This window comes from Salvelinus alpinus, chromosome 22, assembly GCF_045679555.1.
Source record: "Salvelinus alpinus chromosome 22, SLU_Salpinus.1, whole genome shotgun sequence".
Classification (NCBI taxonomy): Eukaryota; Metazoa; Chordata; class Actinopteri; order Salmoniformes; family Salmonidae; genus Salvelinus; species Salvelinus alpinus.
Window position 1 is genome coordinate 27,325,347 of NC_092107.1, and position 22,731 is coordinate 27,348,077.

Consider the following 22,731-nt stretch of genomic DNA (forward strand, 5'->3'; position numbering starts at 1 on the left):
GGTATGTGAATAAATGATAAAATCCCCATTGGAATCCCCATAAATGTCTGTAGCTTCCGAACGGTTTGACCAACAAAATTGTTTGACCATTCTATGGAAAGGGGAGACTCTAACAAACACAATGCCGTTCTCAGTTTTGCTCTACGACCCCCACAAGTGTCACAGGACTCGTCTGAAGGTAACCAGTACCGGTTAAAATTACAGATTTTTAATCAAGGAAGAAATGAATAAAAGTTGTGCAATGTTGAAGCCACTTGTGCAAAGCACAAATGATTAGCAATCCATTGCCTTAATCACTCAGCCACCTCGTCCTGCACTCCAGGGATGGCAGTTGCACCCTCCAACCAGTAGCCAAAGATCCGCCTGTCTCAGACTGTTAAAGGGCTCGTTCGGGATTTGAACCATGGACCTCTCGCACCCAAAGCGAGAACCATACCCCTAGACCAACGAGCCATTTCATCAAAGACATTTTTTTGCTGTCGCCAGCAATGACGGTGAGGATATGGATTGACTTGTCGATGGTGCCAGGCCACAGTGAATCACGTGAGTTTTGTTGGTATACTTGTGAGCATAGCTGTCTTCCAAGCAGTTGACCAGGTTTCAGTTCAAATCCTCTGTAATTCATCTGCCGAGTCTTTCAGATTCAATTTTCATTTTCTGTAACAGCAAGAAACAAATGAAGAAGAGCTAAATGAAGATTTTGAAGTTGAAAAAGAAGACATCAAAACGAATTGGAGCTCATTGAATTTGAGCCGATTGACGCACCGGTATGTGAATAAATGATAAAATCCCCATTGGAATCCCCATAAATGTCTGTAGCTTCCGAACGGTTTGACCAACAAAATTGTTTGACCATTCTATGGAAAGGGGAGACTCTATCAAACACAATGCCGTTCTCAGTTTTGCTCTACGACCCCCACAAGTGTCACAGGACTCGTCTGAAGGTAACCAGTACCGGTTAAAATTACAGATTTTTAATCAAGGAAGAAATGAATAAAATTTGTGCAATGTTGAAGCCACTTGTGCAAAGCACAAATGATTAGCAGTCCATTGCCTTAATCACTCAGCCACCTCGTCCTGCACTCCAGGGATGGCAGTTGCACCCTCCAACCAGTAGCCAAAGATCCGCCTGTCTCAGACTGTTAAAGGGCTCGTCCGGGATTTGAACCCGGGACCACTCACACCCAAAGCGAGAATATTACCCCTAGACCAACGAGCCATTTCATGAAAGACATTTTTTTTGCTGTCGCCAGCAATGACGGTGAGGATATGGATTGACTTGTCGATGGTGCCAGGCCACAGTGAATCACGTGAGTTTTGTTGGTATACTTGTGAGCATAGCTGTCTTCCAAGCAGTTGACCAGGTTTCAGTTCAAATCCTCTGTAATTCATCTGCCGAGTCTTTCAGATTCAATTTTCATTTTCTGTAACAGCAAGAAACAAATGAAGAAGAGCTAAATGAAGATTTTGAAGTTGAAAGAGAAGACATCAAAACGAATTGGAGCTCATTGAATTTGAGCCGATTGACGCACCGGTATGTGAATAAATGATAAAATCCCCATTGGAATCCCCATAAATGTCTGTAGCTTCCGAACGGTTTGACCAACAAAATTGTTTGACCATTCTATGGAAAGGGGAGACTCTATCAAACACAATGCCGTTCTCAGTTTTGCTCTACGACCCCCACAAGTGTCACAGGACTCGTCTGAAGGTAACCAGTACCGGTTAAAATTACAGATTTTTAATCAAGGAAGAAATGAATAAAATTTGTGCAATGTTGAAGCCACTTGTGCAAAGCACAAATGATTAGCAGTCCATTGCCTTAATCACTCAGCCACCTCGTCCTGCACTCCAGGGATGGCAGTTGCACCCTCCAACCAGTAGCCAAAGATCCGCCTGTCTCAGACTGTTAAAGGGCTCGTCCGGGATTTGAACCCGGGACCACTCACACCCAAAGCGAGAATATTACCCCTAGACCAACGAGCCATTTCATGAAAGACATTTTTTTTGCTGTCGCCAGCAATGACGGTGAGGATATGGATTGACTTGTCGATGGTGCCAGGCCACAGTGAATCACGTGAGTTTTGTTGGTATACTTGTGAGCATAGCTGTCTTCCAAGCAGTTGACCAGGTTTCAGTTCAAATCCTCTGTAATTCATCTGCCGAGTCTTTCAGATTCAATTTTTATTTTCTGTAACAGCAAGAAACAAATGAAGAAGAGCTAAATGAAGATTTTGAAGTTGAAAGAGAAGACATCAAAACGAATTGGAGCTCATTGAATTTGAGCCGATTGACGCACCGGTATGTGAATAAATGATAAAATCCCCATTGGAATCCCCATAAATGTCTGTAGCTTCCGAACGGTTTGACCAACAAAATTGTTTGACCATTCTATGGAAAGGGGAGACTCTAACAAACACAATGCCGTTCTCAGTTTTGCTCTACGACCCCCACAAGTGTCACAGGACTCGTCTGAAGGTAACCAGTACCGGTTAAAATTACAGATTTTTAATCAAGGAAGAAATGAATAAAATTTGTGCAATGTTGAAGCCACTTGTGCAAAGCACAAATGATTAGCAGTCCATTGCCTTAATCACTCAGCCACCTCGTCCTGCACTCCAGGGATGGCAGTTGCACCCTCCAACCAGTAGCCAAAGATCCGCCTGTCTCAGACTGTTAAAGGGCTCGTCCGGGATTTGAACCCGGGACCACTCACACCCAAAGCGAGAATATTACCCCTAGACCAACGAGCCATTTCATGAAAGACATTTTTTTTGCTGTCGCCAGCAATGACGGTGAGGATATGGATTGACTTGTCGATGGTGCCAGGCCACAGTGAATCACGTGAGTTTTGTTGGTATACTTGTGAGCATAGCTGTCTTCCAAGCAGTTGACCAGGTTTCAGTTCAAATCCTCTGTAATTCATCTGCCGAGTCTTTCAGATTCAATTTTCATTTTCTGTAACAGCAAGAAACAAATGAAGAAGAGCTAAATGAAGATTTTGAAGTTGAAAGAGAAGACATCAAAACGAATTGGAGCTCATTGAATTTGAGCCGATTGACGCACCGGTATGTGAATAAATGATAAAATCCCCATTGGAATCCCCATAAATGTCTGTAGCTTCCGAACGGTTTGACCAACAAAATTGTTTGACCATTCTATGGAAAGGGGAGACTCTAACAAACACAATGCCGTTCTCAGTTTTGCTCTACGACCCCCACAAGTGTCACAGGACTCGTCTGAAGGTAACCAGTACCGGTTAAAATTACAGATTTTTAATCAAGGAAGAAATGAATAAAATTTGTGCAATGTTGAAGCCACTTGTGCAAAGCACAAATGATTAGCAGTCCATTGCCTTAATCACTCAGCCACCTCGTCCTGCACTCCAGGGATGGCAGTTGCACCCTCCAACCAGTAGCCAAAGATCCGCCTGTCTCAGACTGTTAAAGGGCTCGTCCGGGATTTGAACCAGGGACCTCTCGCACCCAAAGCGAGAACCATACCCCTAGACCAACGAGCCATTTCATGAAAGACATTTTTTTGCTGTCGCCAGCAATGACGGTGAGGATATGGATTGACTTGTCGATGGTGCCAGGCCACAGTGAATCACGTGAGTTTTGTTGGTATACTTGTGAGCATAGCTGTCTTCCAAGCAGTTGACCAGGTTTCAGTTCAAATCCTCTGTAATTCATCTGCCGAGTCTTTCAGATTCAATTTTCATTTTCTGTAACAGCAAGAAACAAATGAAGAAGAGCTAAATGAAGATTTTGAAGTTGAAAAAGAAGACATCAAAACGAATTGGAGCTCATTGAATTTGAGCCGATTGACGCACCGGTATGTGAATAAATGATAAAATCCCCATTGGAATCCCCATAAATGTCTGTAGCTTCCGAACGGTTTGACCAACAAAATTGTTTGACCATTCTATGGAAAGGGGAGACTCTAACAAACACAATGCCGTCCTCAGTTTTGCTCTACGACCCCCACAAGTGTCACAGGACTCGTCTGAAGGTAACCAGTACCGGTTAAAATTACAGATTTTTAATCAAGGAAGAAATGAATAAAAGTTGTGCAATGTTGAAGCCACTTGTGCAAAGCACAAATGATTAGCCGTCCATTGCCTTAATCACTCAGCCACCTCGTCCTGCACTCCAGGGATGGCAGTTGCACCCTCCAACCAGGAGTCAAAGATCCGCCTGTCTCAGACTGTTAAAGGGCTCGTCTGGGATTTGAACCCGGGACCTCTCGCACCCAAAGCGAGAATCATACCCCTAGACCAACACGCCATTTCATCAAAGACATTTTTTTGCTGTCGCCAGCAATGACGGTGAGGATATGGATTGACTTGTCGATGGTGCCAGGCCACAGTGAATCACGTGAGTTTTGTTGGTATACTTGTGAGCATAGCTGTCTTCCAAGCAGTTGACCAGGTTTCAGTTCAAATCCTCTGTAATTCATCTGCCGAGTCTTTCAGTTTCAATTTTCATTTTCTGTAACAGCAAGAAACAAATGAAGAAGAGCTAAATGAAGATTTTGAAGTTGAAAAAGAAGACATCAAAACGAATTGGAGCTCATTGAATTTGAGCCGATTGACGCACCGGTATGTGAATAAATGATAAAATCCCCATTGGAATCCCCATAAATGTCTGTAGCTTCCGAACGGTTTGACCAACAAAATTGTTTGACCATTCTATGGAAAGGGGAGACTCTATCAAACACAATGCCGTTCTCAGTTTTGCTCTACGACCCCCACAAGTGTCACAGGACTCGTCTGAAGGTAACCAGTACCGGTTAAAATTACAGATTTTTAATCAAGGAAGAAATGAATAAAAGTTGTGCAATGTTGAAGCCACTTGTGCAAAGCACAAATGATTAGCAGTCCATTGCCTTAATCACTCAGCCACCTCGTCCTACACTCCAGGGATGGCAGTTGCACCCTCCAACCAGTAGCCAAAGATCCGCCTGTCTCAGACTGTTAAAGGGCTCGTCCGGGATTTGAACCAGGGACCTCTCGCACCCAAAGCGAGAACCATACCCCTAGACCAACGAGCCATTTCATGAAAGACATTTTTTTGCTGTCGCCAGCAATGACGGTGAGGATATGGATTGACTTGTCGATGGTGCCAGGCCACAGTGAATCACGTGAGTTTTGTTGGTATACTTGTGAGCATAGCTGTCTTCCAAGCAGTTGACCAGGTTTCAGTTCAAATCCTCTGTAATTCATCTGCCGAGTCTTTCAGATTCAATTTTCATTTTCTGTAACAGCAAGAAACAAATGAAGAAGAGCTAAATGAAGATTTTGAAGTTGAAAAAGAAGACATCAAAACGAATTGGAGCTCATTGAATTTGAGCCGATTGACGCACCGGTATGTGAATAAATGATAAAATCCCCATTGGAATCCCCATAAATGTCTGTAGCTTCCGAACGGTTTGACCAACAAAATTGTTTGACCATTCTATGGAAAGGGGAGACTCTAACAAACACAATGCCGTCCTCAGTTTTGCTCTACGACCCCCACAAGTGTCACAGGACTCGTCTGAAGGTAACCAGTACCGGTTAAAATTACAGATTTTTAATCAAGGAAGAAATGAATAAAAGTTGTGCAATGTTGAAGCCACTTGTGCAAAGCACAAATGATTAGCAATCCATTGCCTTAATCACTCAGCCACCTCGTCCTGCACTCCAGGGATGGCAGTTGCACCCTCCAACCAGTAGCCAAAGATCCGCCTGTCTCAGACTGTTAAAGGGCTCGTTCGGGATTTGAACCATGGACCTCTCGCAACCAAAGCGAGAACCATACCCCTAGACCAACGAGCCATTTCGTCAAAGACATTTTTTTGCTGTCGCCAGCAATGACGGTGAGGATATGGATTGACTTGTCGATGGTGCCAGGCCACAGTGAATCACGTGAGTTTTGTTGGTATACTTGTGAGCATAGCTGTCTTCCAAGCAGTTGACCAGGTTTCAGTTCAAATCCTCTGTAATTCATCTGCCGAGTCTTTCAGATTCAATTTTCATTTTCTGTAACAGCAAGAAACAAATGAAGAAGAGCTAAATGAAGATTTTGAAGTTGAAAAAGAAGACATCAAAACGAATTGGAGCTCATTGAATTTGAGCCGATTGACGCACCGGTATGTGAATAAATGATAAAATCCCCATTGGAATCCCCATAAATGTCTGTAGCTTCCGAACGGTTTGACCAACAAAATTGTTTGACCATTCTATGGAAAGGGGAGACTCTATCAAACACAATGCCGTTCTCAGTTTTGCTCTACGACCCCCACAAGTGTCACAGGACTCGTCTGAAGGTAACCAGTACCGGTTAAAATTACAGATTTTTAATCAAGGAAGAAATGAATAAAATTTGTGCAATGTTGAAGCCACTTGTGCAAAGCACAAATGATTAGCAGTCCATTGCCTTAATCACTCAGCCACCTCGTCCTGCACTCCAGGGATGGCAGTTGCACCCTCCAACCAGGAGTCAAAGATCCGCCTGTCTCAGACTGTTAAAGGGCTCGTCCGGGATTTGAACCCGGGACCTCTCGCACCCAAAGCGAGAATCATACCCCTAGACCAACGAGCCATTTCATGAAAGAATTTTTTTTGCTGCCGCCAGCAATGACGGTGAGGATATGGATTGACTTGTCGATGGTGCCAGGCCACAGTGAATCACGTGAGTTTTGTTGGTATACTTGTGAGCATAGCTGTCTTCCAAGCAGTTGACCAGGTTTCAGTTCAAATCCTCTGTAATTCATCTGCCGAGTCTTTCAGATTCAATTTTCATTTTCTGTAACAGCAAGAAACAAATGAAGAAGAGCTAAATGAAGATTTTGAAGTTGAAAAAGAAGACATCAAAACGAATTGGAGCTCATTGAATTTGAGCCGATTGACGCACCGGTATGTGAATAAATGATAAAATCCCCATTGGAATCCCCATAAATGTCTGTAGCTTCCGAACGGTTTGACCAACAAAATTGTTTGACCATTCTATGGAAAGGGGAGACTCTATCAAACACAATGCCGTTCTCAGTTTTGCTCTACGACCCCCACAAGTGTCACAGGACTCGTCTGAAGGTAACCAGTACCGGTTAAAATTACAGATTTTTAATCAAGGAAGAAATGAATAAAATTTGTGCAATGTTGAAGCCACTTGTGCAAAGCACAAATGATTAGCAGTCCATTGCCTTAATCACTCAGCCACCTCGTCCTGCACTCCAGGGATGGCAGTTGCACCCTCCAACCAGTAGCCAAAGATCCGCCTGTCTCAGACTGTTAAAGGGCTCGTCCGGGATTTGAACCCGGGACCACTCACACCCAAAGCGAGAATATTACCCCTAGACCAACGAGCCATTTCATGAAAGACATTTTTTTTGCTGTCGCCAGCAATGACGGTGAGGATATGGATTGACTTGTCGATGGTGCCAGGCCACAGTGAATCACGTGAGTTTTGTTGGTATACTTGTGAGCATAGCTGTCTTCCAAGCAGTTGACCAGGTTTCAGTTCAAATCCTCTGTAATTCATCTGCCGAGTCTTTCAGATTCAATTTTCATTTTCTGTAACAGCAAGAAACAAATGAAGAAGAGCTAAATGAAGATTTTGAAGTTGAAAGAGAAGACATCAAAACGAATTGGAGCTCATTGAATTTGAGCCGATTGACGCACCGGTATGTGAATAAATGATAAAATCCCCATTGGAATCCCCATAAATGTCTGTAGCTTCCGAACGGTTTGACCAACAAAATTGTTTGACCATTCTATGGAAAGGGGAGACTCTATCAAACACAATGCCGTTCTCAGTTTTGCTCTACGACCCCCACAAGTGTCACAGGACTCGTCTGAAGGTAACCAGTACCGGTTAAAATTACAGATTTTTAATCAAGGAAGAAATGAATAAAATTTGTGCAATGTTGAAGCCACTTGTGCAAAGCACAAATGATTAGCAGTCCATTGCCTTAATCACTCAGCCACCTCGTCCTGCACTCCAGGGATGGCAGTTGCACCCTCCAACCAGTAGCCAAAGATCCGCCTGTCTCAGACTGTTAAAGGGCTCGTCCGGGATTTGAACCCGGGACCACTCACACCCAAAGCGAGAATATTACCCCTAGACCAACGAGCCATTTCATGAAAGACATTTTTTTTGCTGTCGCCAGCAATGACGGTGAGGATATGGATTGACTTGTCGATGGTGCCAGGCCACAGTGAATCACGTGAGTTTTGTTGGTATACTTGTGAGCATAGCTGTCTTCCAAGCAGTTGACCAGGTTTCAGTTCAAATCCTCTGTAATTCATCTGCCGAGTCTTTCAGATTCAATTTTTATTTTCTGTAACAGCAAGAAACAAATGAAGAAGAGCTAAATGAAGATTTTGAAGTTGAAAGAGAAGACATCAAAACGAATTGGAGCTCATTGAATTTGAGCCGATTGACGCACCGGTATGTGAATAAATGATAAAATCCCCATTGGAATCCCCATAAATGTCTGTAGCTTCCGAACGGTTTGACCAACAAAATTGTTTGACCATTCTATGGAAAGGGGAGACTCTAACAAACACAATGCCGTTCTCAGTTTTGCTCTACGACCCCCACAAGTGTCACAGGACTCGTCTGAAGGTAACCAGTACCGGTTAAAATTACAGATTTTTAATCAAGGAAGAAATGAATAAAATTTGTGCAATGTTGAAGCCACTTGTGCAAAGCACAAATGATTAGCAGTCCATTGCCTTAATCACTCAGCCACCTCGTCCTGCACTCCAGGGATGGCAGTTGCACCCTCCAACCAGTAGCCAAAGATCCGCCTGTCTCAGACTGTTAAAGGGCTCGTCCGGGATTTGAACCCGGGACCACTCACACCCAAAGCGAGAATATTACCCCTAGACCAACGAGCCATTTCATGAAAGACATTTTTTTTGCTGTCGCCAGCAATGACGGTGAGGATATGGATTGACTTGTCGATGGTGCCAGGCCACAGTGAATCACGTGAGTTTTGTTGGTATACTTGTGAGCATAGCTGTCTTCCAAGCAGTTGACCAGGTTTCAGTTCAAATCCTCTGTAATTCATCTGCCGAGTCTTTCAGATTCAATTTTCATTTTCTGTAACAGCAAGAAACAAATGAAGAAGAGCTAAATGAAGATTTTGAAGTTGAAAGAGAAGACATCAAAACGAATTGGAGCTCATTGAATTTGAGCCGATTGACGCACCGGTATGTGAATAAATGATAAAATCCCCATTGGAATCCCCATAAATGTCTGTAGCTTCCGAACGGTTTGACCAACAAAATTGTTTGACCATTCTATGGAAAGGGGAGACTCTAACAAACACAATGCCGTTCTCAGTTTTGCTCTACGACCCCCACAAGTGTCACAGGACTCGTCTGAAGGTAACCAGTACCGGTTAAAATTACAGATTTTTAATCAAGGAAGAAATGAATAAAATTTGTGCAATGTTGAAGCCACTTGTGCAAAGCACAAATGATTAGCAGTCCATTGCCTTAATCACTCAGCCACCTCGTCCTGCACTCCAGGGATGGCAGTTGCACCCTCCAACCAGTAGCCAAAGATCCGCCTGTCTCAGACTGTTAAAGGGCTCGTCCGGGATTTGAACCAGGGACCTCTCGCACCCAAAGCGAGAACCATACCCCTAGACCAACGAGCCATTTCATGAAAGACATTTTTTTGCTGTCGCCAGCAATGACGGTGAGGATATGGATTGACTTGTCGATGGTGCCAGGCCACAGTGAATCACGTGAGTTTTGTTGGTATACTTGTGAGCATAGCTGTCTTCCAAGCAGTTGACCAGGTTTCAGTTCAAATCCTCTGTAATTCATCTGCCGAGTCTTTCAGATTCAATTTTCATTTTCTGTAACAGCAAGAAACAAATGAAGAAGAGCTAAATGAAGATTTTGAAGTTGAAAGAGAAGACATCAAAACGAATTGGAGCTCATTGAATTTGAGCCGATTGACGCACCGGTATGTGAATAAATGATAAAATCCCCATTGGAATCCCCATAAATGTCTGTAGCTTCCGAACGGTTTGACCAACAAAATTGTTTGACCATTCTATGGAAAGGGGAGACTCTAACAAACACAATGCCGTTCTCAGTTTTGCTCTACGACCCCCACAAGTGTCACAGGACTCGTCTGAAGGTAACCAGTACCGGTTAAAATTACAGATTTTTAATCAAGGAAGAAATGAATAAAATTTGTGCAATGTTGAAGCCACTTGTGCAAAGCACAAATGATTAGCAGTCCATTGCCTTAATCACTCAGCCACCTCGTCCTGCACTCCAGGGATGGCAGTTGCACCCTCCAACCAGTAGCCAAAGATCCGCCTGTCTCAGACTGTTAAAGGGCTCGTCCGGGATTTGAACCCGGGACCACTCACACCCAAAGCGAGAATATTACCCCTAGACCAACGAGCCATTTCATGAAAGACATTTTTTTTGCTGTCGCCAGCAATGACGGTGAGGATATGGATTGACTTGTCGATGGTGCCAGGCCACAGTGAATCACGTGAGTTTTGTTGGTATACTTGTGAGCATAGCTGTCTTCCAAGCAGTTGACCAGGTTTCAGTTCAAATCCTCTGTAATTCATCTGCCGAGTCTTTCAGATTCAATTTTCATTTTCTGTAACAGCAAGAAACAAATGAAGAAGAGCTAAATGAAGATTTTGAAGTTGAAAGAGAAGACATCAAAACGAATTGGAGCTCATTGAATTTGAGCCGATTGACGCACCGGTATGTGAATAAATGATAAAATCCCCATTGGAATCCCCATAAATGTCTGTAGCTTCCGAACGGTTTGACCAACAAAATTGTTTGACCATTCTATGGAAAGGGGAGACTCTAACAAACACAATGCCGTTCTCAGTTTTGCTCTACGACCCCCACAAGTGTCACAGGACTCGTCTGAAGGTAACCAGTACCGGTTAAAATTACAGATTTTTAATCAAGGAAGAAATGAATAAAATTTGTGCAATGTTGAAGCCACTTGTGCAAAGCACAAATGATTAGCAGTCCATTGCCTTAATCACTCAGCCACCTCGTCCTGCACTCCAGGGATGGCAGTTGCACCCTCCAACCAGTAGCCAAAGATCCGCCTGTCTCAGACTGTTAAAGGGCTCGTCCGGGATTTGAACCAGGGACCTCTCGCACCCAAAGCGAGAACCATACCCCTAGACCAACGAGCCATTTCATGAAAGACATTTTTTTGCTGTCGCCAGCAATGACGGTGAGGATATGGATTGACTTGTCGATGGTGCCAGGCCACAGTGAATCACGTGAGTTTTGTTGGTATACTTGTGAGCATAGCTGTCTTCCAAGCAGTTGACCAGGTTTCAGTTCAAATCCTCTGTAATTCATCTGCCGAGTCTTTCAGATTCAATTTTCATTTTCTGTAACAGCAAGAAACAAATGAAGAAGAGCTAAATGAAGATTTTGAAGTTGAAAAAGAAGACATCAAAACGAATTGGAGCTCATTGAATTTGAGCCGATTGACGCACCGGTATGTGAATAAATGATAAAATCCCCATTGGAATCCCCATAAATGTCTGTAGCTTCCGAACGGTTTGACCAACAAAATTGTTTGACCATTCTATGGAAAGGGGAGACTCTAACAAACACAATGCCGTTCTCAGTTTTGCTCTACGACCCCCACAAGTGTCACAGGACTCGTCTGAAGGTAACCAGTACCGGTTAAAATTACAGATTTTTAATCAAGGAAGAAATGAATAAAAGTTGTGCAATGTTGAAGCCACTTGTGCAAAGCACAAATGATTAGCCGTCCATTGCCTTAATCACTCAGCCACCTCGTCCTGCACTCCAGGGATGGCAGTTGCACCCTCCAACCAGGAGTCAAAGATCCGCCTGTCTCAGACTGTTAAAGGGCTCGTCTGGGATTTGAACCCGGGACCTCTCGCACCCAAAGCGAGAATCATACCCCTAGACCAACACGCCATTTCATCAAAGACATTTTTTTGCTGTCGCCAGCAATGACGGTGAGGATATGGATTGACTTGTCGATGGTGCCAGGCCACAGTGAATCACGTGAGTTTTGTTGGTATACTTGTGAGCATAGCTGTCTTCCAAGCAGTTGACCAGGTTTCAGTTCAAATCCTCTGTAATTCATCTGCCGAGTCTTTCAGATTCAATTTTCATTTTCTGTAACAGCAAGAAACAAATGAAGAAGAGCTAAATGAAGATTTTGAAGTTGAAAAAGAAGACATCAAAACGAATTGGAGCTCATTGAATTTGAGCCGATTGACGCACCGGTATGTGAATAAATGATAAAATCCCCATTGGAATCCCCATAAATGTCTGTAGCTTCCGAACGGTTTGACCAACAAAATTGTTTGACCATTCTATGGAAAGGGGAGACTCTATCAAACACAATGCCGTTCTCAGTTTTGCTCTACGACCCCCACAAGTGTCACAGGACTCGTCTGAAGGTAACCAGTACCGGTTAAAATTACAGATTTTTAATCAAGGAAGAAATGAATAAAAGTTGTGCAATGTTGAAGCCACTTGTGCAAAGCACAAATGATTAGCAGTCCATTGCCTTAATCACTCAGCCACCTCGTCCTACACTCCAGGGATGGCAGTTGCACCCTCCAACCAGTAGCCAAAGATCCGCCTGTCTCAGACTGTTAAAGGGCTCGTCCGGGATTTGAACCAGGGACCTCTCGCACCCAAAGCGAGAACCATACCCCTAGACCAACGAGCCATTTCATGAAAGACATTTTTTTGCTGTCGCCAGCAATGACGGTGAGGATATGGATTGACTTGTCGATGGTGCCAGGCCACAGTGAATCACGTGAGTTTTGTTGGTATACTTGTGAGCATAGCTGTCTTCCAAGCAGTTGACCAGGTTTCAGTTCAAATCCTCTGTAATTCATCTGCCGAGTCTTTCAGATTCAATTTTCATTTTCTGTAACAGCAAGAAACAAATGAAGAAGAGCTAAATGAAGATTTTGAAGTTGAAAAAGAAGACATCAAAACGAATTGGAGCTCATTGAATTTGAGCCGATTGACGCACCGGTATGTGAATAAATGATAAAATCCCCATTGGAATCCCCATAAATGTCTGTAGCTTCCGAACGGTTTGACCAACAAAATTGTTTGACCATTCTATGGAAAGGGGAGACTCTAACAAACACAATGCCGTCCTCAGTTTTGCTCTACGACCCCCACAAGTGTCACAGGACTCGTCTGAAGGTAACCAGTACCGGTTAAAATTACAGATTTTTAATCAAGGAAGAAATGAATAAAAGTTGTGCAATGTTGAAGCCACTTGTGCAAAGCACAAATGATTAGCAATCCATTGCCTTAATCACTCAGCCACCTCGTCCTGCACTCCAGGGATGGCAGTTGCACCCTCCAACCAGTAGCCAAAGATCCGCCTGTCTCAGACTGTTAAAGGGCTCGTTCGGGATTTGAACCATGGACCTCTCGCAACCAAAGCGAGAACCATACCCCTAGACCAACGAGCCATTTCGTCAAAGACATTTTTTTGCTGTCGCCAGCAATGACGGTGAGGATATGGATTGACTTGTCGATGGTGCCAGGCCACAGTGAATCACGTGAGTTTTGTTGGTATACTTGTGAGCATAGCTGTCTTCCAAGCAGTTGACCAGGTTTCAGTTCAAATCCTCTGTAATTCATCTGCCGAGTCTTTCAGATTCAATTTTCATTTTCTGTAACAGCAAGAAACAAATGAAGAAGAGCTAAATGAAGATTTTGAAGTTGAAAAAGAAGACATCAAAACGAATTGGAGCTCATTGAATTTGAGCCGATTGACGCACCGGTATGTGAATAAATGATAAAATCCCCATTGGAATCCCCATAAATGTCTGTAGCTTCCGAACGGTTTGACCAACAAAATTGTTTGACCATTCTATGGAAAGGGGAGACTCTATCAAACACAATGCCGTTCTCAGTTTTGCTCTACGACCCCCACAAGTGTCACAGGACTCGTCTGAAGGTAACCAGTACCGGTTAAAATTACAGATTTTTAATCAAGGAAGAAATGAATAAAATTTGTGCAATGTTGAAGCCACTTGTGCAAAGCACAAATGATTAGCAGTCCATTGCCTTAATCACTCAGCCACCTCGTCCTGCACTCCAGGGATGGCAGTTGCACCCTCCAACCAGGAGTCAAAGATCCGCCTGTCTCAGACTGTTAAAGGGCTCGTCCGGGATTTGAACCCGGGACCTCTCGCACCCAAAGCGAGAATCATACCCCTAGACCAACGAGCCATTTCATGAAAGAATTTTTTTTGCTGCCGCCAGCAATGACGGTGAGGATATGGATTGACTTGTCGATGGTGCCAGGCCACAGTGAATCACGTGAGTTTTGTTGGTATACTTGTGAGCATAGCTGTCTTCCAAGCAGTTGACCAGGTTTCAGTTCAAATCCTCTGTAATTCATCTGCCGAGTCTTTCAGATTCAATTTTCATTTTCTGTAACAGCAAGAAACAAATGAAGAAGAGCTAAATGAAGATTTTGAAGTTGAAAAAGAAGACATCAAAACGAATTGGAGCTCATTGAATTTGAGCCGATTGACGCACCGGTATGTGAATAAATGATAAAATCCCCATTGGAATCCCCATAAATGTCTGTAGCTTCCGAACGGTTTGACCAACAAAATTGTTTGACCATTCTATGGAAAGGGGAGACTCTAACAAACACAATGCCGTTCTCAGTTTTGCTCTACGACCCCCACAAGTGTCACAGGACTCGTCTGAAGGTAACCAGTACCGGTTAAAATTACAGATTTTTAATCAAGGAAGAAATGAATAAAAGTTGTGCAATGTTGAAGCCACTTGTGCAAAGCACAAATGATTAGCAGTCCATTGCCTTAATCACTCAGCCACCTCGTCCTGCACTCCTGCACTCCAGGGATGGCAGTTGCACCCTCCAACCAGTAGCCAAAGATCCGCCTGTCTCAGACTGTTAAAGGGCTCGTCCGGGATTTGAACCAGGGACCTCTCGCACCCAAAGCGAGAACCATACCCCTAGACCAACGAGCCATTTCATGAAAGACATTTTTTTGCTGTCGCCAGCAATGACGGTGAGGATATGGATTGACTTGTCGATGGTGCCAGGCCACAGTGAATCACGTGAGTTTTGTTGGTATACTTGTGAGCATAGCTGTCTTCCAAGCAGTTGACCAGGTTTCAGTTCAAATCCTCTGTAATTCATCTGCCGAGTCTTTCAGATTCAATTTTCATTTTCTGTAACAGCAAGAAACAAATGAAGAAGAGCTAAATGAAGATTTTGAAGTTGAAAAAGAAGACATTAAAACGAATTGGAGCTCATTGAATTTGAGCCGATTGACGCACCGGTATGTGAATAAATGATAAAATCCCCATTGGAATCCCCATAAATGTCTGTAGCTTCCGAACGGTTTGACCAACAAAATTGTTTGACCATTCTATGGAAAGGGGAGACTCTAACAAACACAATGCCGTTCTCAGTTTTGCTCTACGACCCCCACAAGTGTCACAGGACTCGTCTGAAGGTAACCAGTACCGGTTAAAATTACAGATTTTTAATCAAGGAAGAAATGAATAAAAGTTGTGCAATGTTGAAGCCACTTGTGCAAAGCACAAATGATTAGCAGTCCATTGCCTTAATCACTCAGCCACCTCGTCCTGCACTCCAGGGATGGCAGTTGCACCCTCCAACCAGTAGCCAAAGATCCGCCTGTCTCAGACTGTTAAAGGGCTCGTCCGCGATTTGAACCCGGGACCTCTCGCACCCAAAGCGAGAATATTACCCCTAGACCAACGAGCCATTTCATCAAAGACATTTTTTTTGCTGTCGCCAGCAATGACGGTGAGGATATGGATTGACTTGTCGATGGTGCCAGGCCACAGTGAATCACGTGAGTTTTGTTGGTATACTTGTGAGCATAGCTGTCTTCCAAGCAGTTGACCAGGTTTCAGTTCAAATCCTCTGTAATTCATCTGCCGAGTCTTTCAGATTCAATTTTCATTTTCTGTAACAGCAAGAAACAAATGAAGAAGAGCTAAATGAAGATTTTGAAGTTGAAAAAGAAGACATCAAAACGAATTGGAGCTCATTGAATTTGAGCCGATTGACGCACCGGTATGTGAATAAATGATAAAATCCCCATTGGAATCCCCATAAATGTCTGTAGCTTCCGAACGGTTTGACCAACAAAATTGTTTGACCATTCTATGGAAAGGGGAGACTCTAACAAACACAATGCCGTTCTCAGTTTTGCTCTACGACCCCCACAAGTGTCACAGGACTCGTCTGAAGGTAACCAGTACCGGTTAAAATTACAGATTTTTAATCAAGGAAGAAATGAATAAAAGTTGTCAATGTTGAAGCCACTTGTGCAAAGCACAAATGATTAGCAGTCCATTGCCTTAATCACTCAGCCACCTCGTCCTGCACTCCAGGGATGGCAGTTGCACCCTCCAACCAGTAGCCAAAGATCCGCCTGTCTCAGACTGTTAAAGGGCTCGTCCGGGATTTGAACCAGGGACCTCTCGCACCCAAAGCGAGAACCATACCCCTAGACCAACGAGCCATTTCATGAAAGACATTTTTTTGCTGTCGCCAGCAATGACGGTGAGGATATGGATTGACTTGTCGATGGTGCCAGGCCACAGTGAATCACGTGAGTTTTGTTGGTATACTTGTGAGCATAGCTGTCTTCCAAGCAGTTGACCAGGTTTCAGTTCAAATCCTCTGTAATTCATCTGCCGAGTCTTTCAGATTCAATTTTCATTTTCTGTAACAGCAAGAAACAAATGAAGAAGAGCTAAATGAAGATTTTGAAGTTGAAAAAGAAGACATCAAAACGAATTGGAGCTCATTGAATTTGAGCCGATTGACGCACCGGTATGTGAATAAATGATAAAATCCCCATTGGAATCCCCATAAATGTCTGTAGCTTCCGAACGGTTTGACCAACAAAATTGTTTGACCATTCTATGGAAAGGGGAGACTCTAACAAACACAATGCCGTCCTCAGTTTTGCTCTACGACCCCCACAAGTGTCACAGGACTCGTCTGAAGGTAACCAGTACCGGTTAAAATTACAGATTTTTAATCAAGGAAGAAATGAATAAAAGTTGTGCAATGTTGAAGCCACTTGTGCAAAGCACAAATGATTAGCCGTCCATTGCCTTAATCACTCAGCCACCTCGTCCTGCACTCCAGGGATGGCAGTTGCACCCTCCAACCAGGAGTCAAAGATCCGCCTGTCTCAGACTGTTAAAGGGCTCGTCTGGGATTTGAACCCGGGACCTCTCGCACCCAAAGCGAGAATCATACCCCTAGACCAACACGCCATTTCATCAAAGACATTTTTTTGCTGTCGCCAGCAATGACGGTGAGGATATGGATTGACTTGTCGATGGTGCCAGGCCACAGTGAATCACGTGAGTTTTGTTGGTATACTTGTGAGCATAGCTGTCTTCCAAGCAGTTGACCAGGTTTCAGTTCAAATCCTCTGTAATTCATCTGCCGAGTCTTTCAGATTCAATTTTCATTTTCTGTAACAGCAAGAAACAAATGAAGAAGAGCTAAATGAAGATTTTGAAGTTGAAAAAGAAGACATCAAAACGAATTGGAGCTCATTGAATTTGAGCCGATTGACGCACCGGTATGTGAATAAATGATAAAATCCCCATTGGAATCCCCATAAATGTCTGTAGCTTCCGAACGGTTTGACCAACAAAATTGTTTGACCATTCTATGGAAAGGGGAGACTCTATCAAACACAATGCCGTTCTCAGTTTTGCTCTACGACCCCCACAAGTGTCACAGGACTCGTCTGAAGGTAACCAGTACCGGTTAAAATTACAGATTTTTAATCAAGGAAGAAATGAATAAAAGTTGTGCAATGTTGAAGCCACTTGTGCAAAGCACAAATGATTAGCCGTCCATTGCCTTAATCACTCAGCCACCTCGTCCTGCACTCCAGGGATGGCAGTTGCACCCTCCAACCAGGAGTCAAAGATCCGCCTGTCTCAGACTGTTAAAGGGCTCGTCTGGGATTTGAACCCGGGACCTCTCGCACCCAAAGCGAGAATCATACCCCTAGACCAACACGCCATTTCATCAAAGACATTTTTTTGCTGTCGCCAGCAATGACGGTGAGGATATGGATTGACTTGTCGATGGTGCCAGGCCACAGTGAATCACGTGAGTTTTGTTGGTATACTTGTGAGCATAGCTGTCTTCCAAGCAGTTGACCAGGTTTCAGTTCAAATCCTCTGTAATTCATCTGCCGAGTCTTTCAGATTCAATTTTCATTTTCTGTAACAGCAAGAAACAAATGAAGAAGAGCTAAATGAAGATTTTGAAGTTGAAAAAGAAGACATCAAAACGAATTGGAGCTCATTGAATTTGAGCCGATTGACGCACCGGTATGTGAATAAATGATAAAATCCCCATTGGAATCCCCATAAATGTCTGTAGCTTCCGAACGGTTTGACCAACAAAATTGTTTGACCATTCTATGGAAAGGGGAGACTCTATCAAACACAATGCCGTTCTCAGTTTTGCTCTACGACCCCCACAAGTGTCACAGGACTCGTCTGAAGGTAACCAGTACCGGTTAAAATTACAGATTTTTAATCAAGGAAGAAATGAATAAAAGTTGTGCAATGTTGAAGCCACTTGTGCAAAGCACAAATGATTAGCAGTCCATTGCCTTAATCACTCAGCCACCTCGTCCTACACTCCAGGGATGGCAGTTGCACCCTCCAACCAGTAGCCAAAGATCCGCCTGTCTCAGACTGTTAAAGGGCTCGTCCGGGATTTGAACCAGGGACCTCTCGCACCCAAAGCGAGAACCATACCCCTAGACCAACGAGCCATTTCATGAAAGACATTTTTTTGCTGTCGCCAGCAATGACGGTGAGGATATGGATTGACTTGTCGATGGTGCCAGGCCACAGTGAATCACGTGAGTTTTGTTGGTATAGTTGTGAGCATAGCTGTCTTCCAAGCAGTTGACCAGGTTTCAGTTCAAATCCTCTGTAATTCATCTGCCGAGTCTTTCAGATTCAATTTTCATTTTCTGTAACAGCAAGAAACAAATGAAGAAGAGCTAAATGAAGATTTTGAAGTTGAAAAAGAAGACATCAAAACGAATTGGAGCTCATTGAATTTGAGCCGATTGACGCACCGGTATGTGAATAAATGATAAAATCCCCATTGGAATCCCCATAAATGTCTGTAGCTTCCGAACGGTTTGACCAACAAAATTGTTTGACCATTCTATGGAAAGGGGAGACTCTAACAAACACAATGCCGTCCTCAGTTTTGCTCTACGACCCCCACAAGTGTCACAGGACTCGTCTGAAGGTAACCAGTACCGGTTAAAATTACAGATTTTTAATCAAGGAAGAAATGAATAAAAGTTGTGCAATGTTGAAGCCACTTGTGCAAAGCACAAATGATTAGCAATCCATTGCCTTAATCACTCAGCCACCTCGTCCTGCACTCCAGGGATGGCAGTTGCACCCTCCAACCAGTAGCCAAAGATCCGCCTGTCTCAGACTGTTAAAGGGCTCGTTCGGGATTTGAACCATGGACCTCTCGCAACCAAAGCGAGAACCATACCCCTAGACCAACGAGCCATTTCGTCAAAGACATTTTTTTGCTGTCGCCAGCAATGACGGTGAGGATATGGATTGACTTGTCGATGGTGCCAGGCCACAGTGAATCACGTGAGTTTTGTTGGTATACTTGTGAGCATAGCTGTCTTCCAAGCAGTTGACCAGGTTTCAGTTCAAATCCTCTGTAATTCATCTGCCGAGTCTTTCAGATTCAATTTTCATTTTCTGTAACAGCAAGAAACAAATGAAGAAGAGCTAAATGAAGATTTTGAAGTTGAAAAAGAAGACATCAAAACGAATTGGAGCTCATTGAATTTGAGCCGATTGACGCACCGGTATGTGAATAAATGATAAAATCCCCATTGGAATCCCCATAAATGTCTGTAGCTTCCGAACGGTTTGACCAACAAAATTGTTTGACCATTCTATGGAAAGGGGAGACTCTATCAAACACAATGCCGTTCTCAGTTTTGCTCTACGACCCCCACAAGTGTCACAGGACTCGTCTGAAGGTAACCAGTACCGGTTAAAATTACAGATTTTTAATCAAGGAAGAAATGAATAAAATTTGTGCAATGTTGAAGCCACTTGTGCAAAGCACAAATGATTAGCAGTCCATTGCCTTAATCACTCAGCCACCTCGTCCTGCACTCCAGGGATGGCAGTTGCACCCTCCAACCAGTAGCCAAAGATCCGCCTGTCTCAGACTGTTAAAGGGCTCGTCCGGGATTTGAACCCGGGACCACTCACACCCAAAGCGAGAATATTACCCCTAGACCAACGAGCCATTTCATGAAAGACATTTTTTTTGCTGTCGCCAGCAATGACGGTGAGGATATGGATTGACTTGTCGATGGTGCCAGGCCACAGTGAATCACGTGAGTTTTGTTGGTATACTTGTGAGCATAGCTGTCTTCCAAGCAGTTGACCAGGTTTCAGTTCAAATCCTCTGTAATTCATCTGCCGAGTCTTTCAGATTCAATTTTCATTTTCTGTAACAGCAAGAAACAAATGAAGAAGAGCTAAATGAAGATTTTGAAGTTGAAAGAGAAGACATCAAAACGAATTGGAGCTCATTGAATTTGAGCCGATTGACGCACCGGTATGTGAATAAATGATAAAATCCCCATTGGAATCCCCATAAATGTCTGTAGCTTCCGAACGGTTTGACCAACAAAATTGTTTGACCATTCTATGGAAAGGGGAGACTCTATCAAACACAATGCCGTTCTCAGTTTTGCTCTACGACCCCCACAAGTGTCACAGGACTCGTCTGAAGGTAACCAGTACCGGTTAAAATTACAGATTTTTAATCAAGGAAGAAATGAATAAAATTTGTGCAATGTTGAAGCCACTTGTGCAAAGCACAAATGATTAGCAGTCCATTGCCTTAATCACTCAGCCACCTCGTCCTGCACTCCAGGGATGGCAGTTGCACCCTCCAACCAGTAGCCAAAGATCCGCCTGTCTCAGACTGTTAAAGGGCTCGTCCGGGATTTGAACCCGGGACCACTCACACCCAAAGCGAGAATATTACCCCTAGACCAACGAGCCATTTCATGAAAGACATTTTTTTTGCTGTCGCCAGCAATGACGGTGAGGATATGGATTGACTTGTCGATGGTGCCAGGCCACAGTGAATCACGTGAGTTTTGTTGGTATACTTGTGAGCATAGCTGTCTTCCAAGCAGTTGACCAGGTTTCAGTTCAAATCCTCTGTAATTCATCTGCCGAGTCTTTCAGATTCAATTTTTATTTTCTGTAACAGCAAGAAACAAATGAAGAAGAGCTAAATGAAGATTTTGAAGTTGAAAGAGAAGACATCAAAACGAATTGGAGCTCATTGAATTTGAGCCGATTGACGCACCGGTATGTGAATAAATGATAAAATCCCCATTGGAATCCCCATAAATGTCTGTAGCTTCCGAACGGTTTGACCAACAAAATTGTTTGACCATTCTATGGAAAGGGGAGACTCTAACAAACACAATGCCGTTCTCAGTTTTGCTCTACGACCCCCACAAGTGTCACAGGACTCGTCTGAAGGTAACCAGTACCGGTTAAAATTACAGATTTTTAATCAAGGAAGAAATGAATAAAAGTTGTGCAATGTTGAAGCCACTTGTGCAAAGCACAAATGATTAGCAATCCATTGCCTTAATCACTCAGCCACCTCGTCCTGCACTCCAGGGATGGCAGTTGCACCCTCCAACCAGTAGCCAAAGATCCGCCTGTCTCAGACTGTTAAAGGGCTCGTTCGGGATTTGAACCATGGACCTCTCGCACCCAAAGCGAGAACCATACCCCTAGACCAACGAGCCATTTCATCAAAGACATTTTTTTGCTGTCGCCAGCAATGACGGTGAGGATATGGATTGACTTGTCGATGGTGCCAGGCCACAGTGAATCACGTGAGTTTTGTTGGTATACTTGTGAGCATAGCTGTCTTCCAAGCAGTTGACCAGGTTTCAGTTCAAATCCTCTGTAATTCATCTGCCGAGTCTTTCAGATTCAATTTTCATTTTCTGTAACAGCAAGAAACAAATGAAGAAGAGCTAAATGAAGATTTTGAAGTTGAAAAAGAAGACATCAAAACGAATTGGAGCTCATTGAATTTGAGCCGATTGACGCACCGGTATGTGAATAAATGATAAAATCCCCATTGGAATCCCCATAAATGTCTGTAGCTTCCGAACGGTTTGACCAACAAAATTGTTTGACCATTCTATGGAAAGGGGAGACTCTATCAAACACAATGCCGTTCTCAGTTTTGCTCTACGACCCCCACAAGTGTCACAGGACTCGTCTGAAGGTAACCAGTACCGGTTAAAATTACAGATTTTTAATCAAGGAAGAAATGAATAAAATTTGTGCAATGTTGAAGCCACTTGTGCAAAGCACAAATGATTAGCAGTCCATTGCCTTAATCACTCAGCCACCTCGTCCTGCACTCCAGGGATGGCAGTTGCACCCTCCAACCAGTAGCCAAAGATCCGCCTGTCTCAGACTGTTAAAGGGCTCGTCCGGGATTTGAACCCGGGACCACTCACACCCAAAGCGAGAATATTACCCCTAGACCAACGAGCCATTTCATGAAAGACATTTTTTTTGCTGTCGCCAGCAATGACGGTGAG

General features: G+C 43.6%; 20 non-coding genes across 20 annotated transcripts; all 20 read right to left on the minus strand.

Moving 5' to 3' along the window:
• Positions 1-1,147: 1,147 nt before the first annotated feature.
• Positions 1,148-1,219, minus strand: trnap-ugg (transfer RNA proline (anticodon UGG)). Its single transcript has one exon. It is a non-coding gene; the product is annotated as a tRNA-Pro (tRNA).
• A 695-nt stretch (positions 1,220-1,914) lies between these two features.
• On the minus strand, positions 1,915-1,986 carry trnap-ugg (transfer RNA proline (anticodon UGG)). Its single transcript has one exon. It is a non-coding gene; the product is annotated as a tRNA-Pro (tRNA).
• Positions 1,987-2,681: 695 nt separating this feature from the next.
• trnap-ugg (transfer RNA proline (anticodon UGG)) lies at positions 2,682-2,753 on the minus strand. Its single transcript has one exon. It is a non-coding gene; the product is annotated as a tRNA-Pro (tRNA).
• A 695-nt stretch (positions 2,754-3,448) lies between these two features.
• Positions 3,449-3,520, minus strand: trnap-ugg (transfer RNA proline (anticodon UGG)). The gene has a single exon. It is a non-coding gene; the product is annotated as a tRNA-Pro (tRNA).
• Positions 3,521-4,980: 1,460 nt separating this feature from the next.
• On the minus strand, positions 4,981-5,052 carry trnap-ugg (transfer RNA proline (anticodon UGG)). Its single transcript has one exon. It is a non-coding gene; the product is annotated as a tRNA-Pro (tRNA).
• A 1,460-nt stretch (positions 5,053-6,512) lies between these two features.
• trnap-ugg (transfer RNA proline (anticodon UGG)) lies at positions 6,513-6,584 on the minus strand. Its single transcript has one exon. It is a non-coding gene; the product is annotated as a tRNA-Pro (tRNA).
• A 694-nt stretch (positions 6,585-7,278) lies between these two features.
• On the minus strand, positions 7,279-7,350 carry trnap-ugg (transfer RNA proline (anticodon UGG)). Its single transcript has one exon. It is a non-coding gene; the product is annotated as a tRNA-Pro (tRNA).
• Positions 7,351-8,045: 695 nt separating this feature from the next.
• trnap-ugg (transfer RNA proline (anticodon UGG)) lies at positions 8,046-8,117 on the minus strand. Its single transcript has one exon. It is a non-coding gene; the product is annotated as a tRNA-Pro (tRNA).
• A 695-nt stretch (positions 8,118-8,812) lies between these two features.
• trnap-ugg (transfer RNA proline (anticodon UGG)) lies at positions 8,813-8,884 on the minus strand. Its single transcript has one exon. It is a non-coding gene; the product is annotated as a tRNA-Pro (tRNA).
• A 695-nt stretch (positions 8,885-9,579) lies between these two features.
• trnap-ugg (transfer RNA proline (anticodon UGG)) lies at positions 9,580-9,651 on the minus strand. Its single transcript has one exon. It is a non-coding gene; the product is annotated as a tRNA-Pro (tRNA).
• A 694-nt stretch (positions 9,652-10,345) lies between these two features.
• On the minus strand, positions 10,346-10,417 carry trnap-ugg (transfer RNA proline (anticodon UGG)). The gene has a single exon. It is a non-coding gene; the product is annotated as a tRNA-Pro (tRNA).
• Positions 10,418-11,112: 695 nt separating this feature from the next.
• trnap-ugg (transfer RNA proline (anticodon UGG)) lies at positions 11,113-11,184 on the minus strand. The gene has a single exon. It is a non-coding gene; the product is annotated as a tRNA-Pro (tRNA).
• Positions 11,185-12,644: 1,460 nt separating this feature from the next.
• Positions 12,645-12,716, minus strand: trnap-ugg (transfer RNA proline (anticodon UGG)). Its single transcript has one exon. It is a non-coding gene; the product is annotated as a tRNA-Pro (tRNA).
• A 1,460-nt stretch (positions 12,717-14,176) lies between these two features.
• Positions 14,177-14,248, minus strand: trnap-ugg (transfer RNA proline (anticodon UGG)). The gene has a single exon. It is a non-coding gene; the product is annotated as a tRNA-Pro (tRNA).
• A 702-nt stretch (positions 14,249-14,950) lies between these two features.
• On the minus strand, positions 14,951-15,022 carry trnap-ugg (transfer RNA proline (anticodon UGG)). Its single transcript has one exon. It is a non-coding gene; the product is annotated as a tRNA-Pro (tRNA).
• A 1,460-nt stretch (positions 15,023-16,482) lies between these two features.
• On the minus strand, positions 16,483-16,554 carry trnap-ugg (transfer RNA proline (anticodon UGG)). Its single transcript has one exon. It is a non-coding gene; the product is annotated as a tRNA-Pro (tRNA).
• Positions 16,555-18,780: 2,226 nt separating this feature from the next.
• On the minus strand, positions 18,781-18,852 carry trnap-ugg (transfer RNA proline (anticodon UGG)). The gene has a single exon. It is a non-coding gene; the product is annotated as a tRNA-Pro (tRNA).
• Positions 18,853-20,312: 1,460 nt separating this feature from the next.
• trnap-ugg (transfer RNA proline (anticodon UGG)) lies at positions 20,313-20,384 on the minus strand. The gene has a single exon. It is a non-coding gene; the product is annotated as a tRNA-Pro (tRNA).
• A 695-nt stretch (positions 20,385-21,079) lies between these two features.
• On the minus strand, positions 21,080-21,151 carry trnap-ugg (transfer RNA proline (anticodon UGG)). Its single transcript has one exon. It is a non-coding gene; the product is annotated as a tRNA-Pro (tRNA).
• A 1,461-nt stretch (positions 21,152-22,612) lies between these two features.
• trnap-ugg (transfer RNA proline (anticodon UGG)) lies at positions 22,613-22,684 on the minus strand. Its single transcript has one exon. It is a non-coding gene; the product is annotated as a tRNA-Pro (tRNA).
• Between the last annotated feature and the right edge of the window lie 47 nt (positions 22,685-22,731).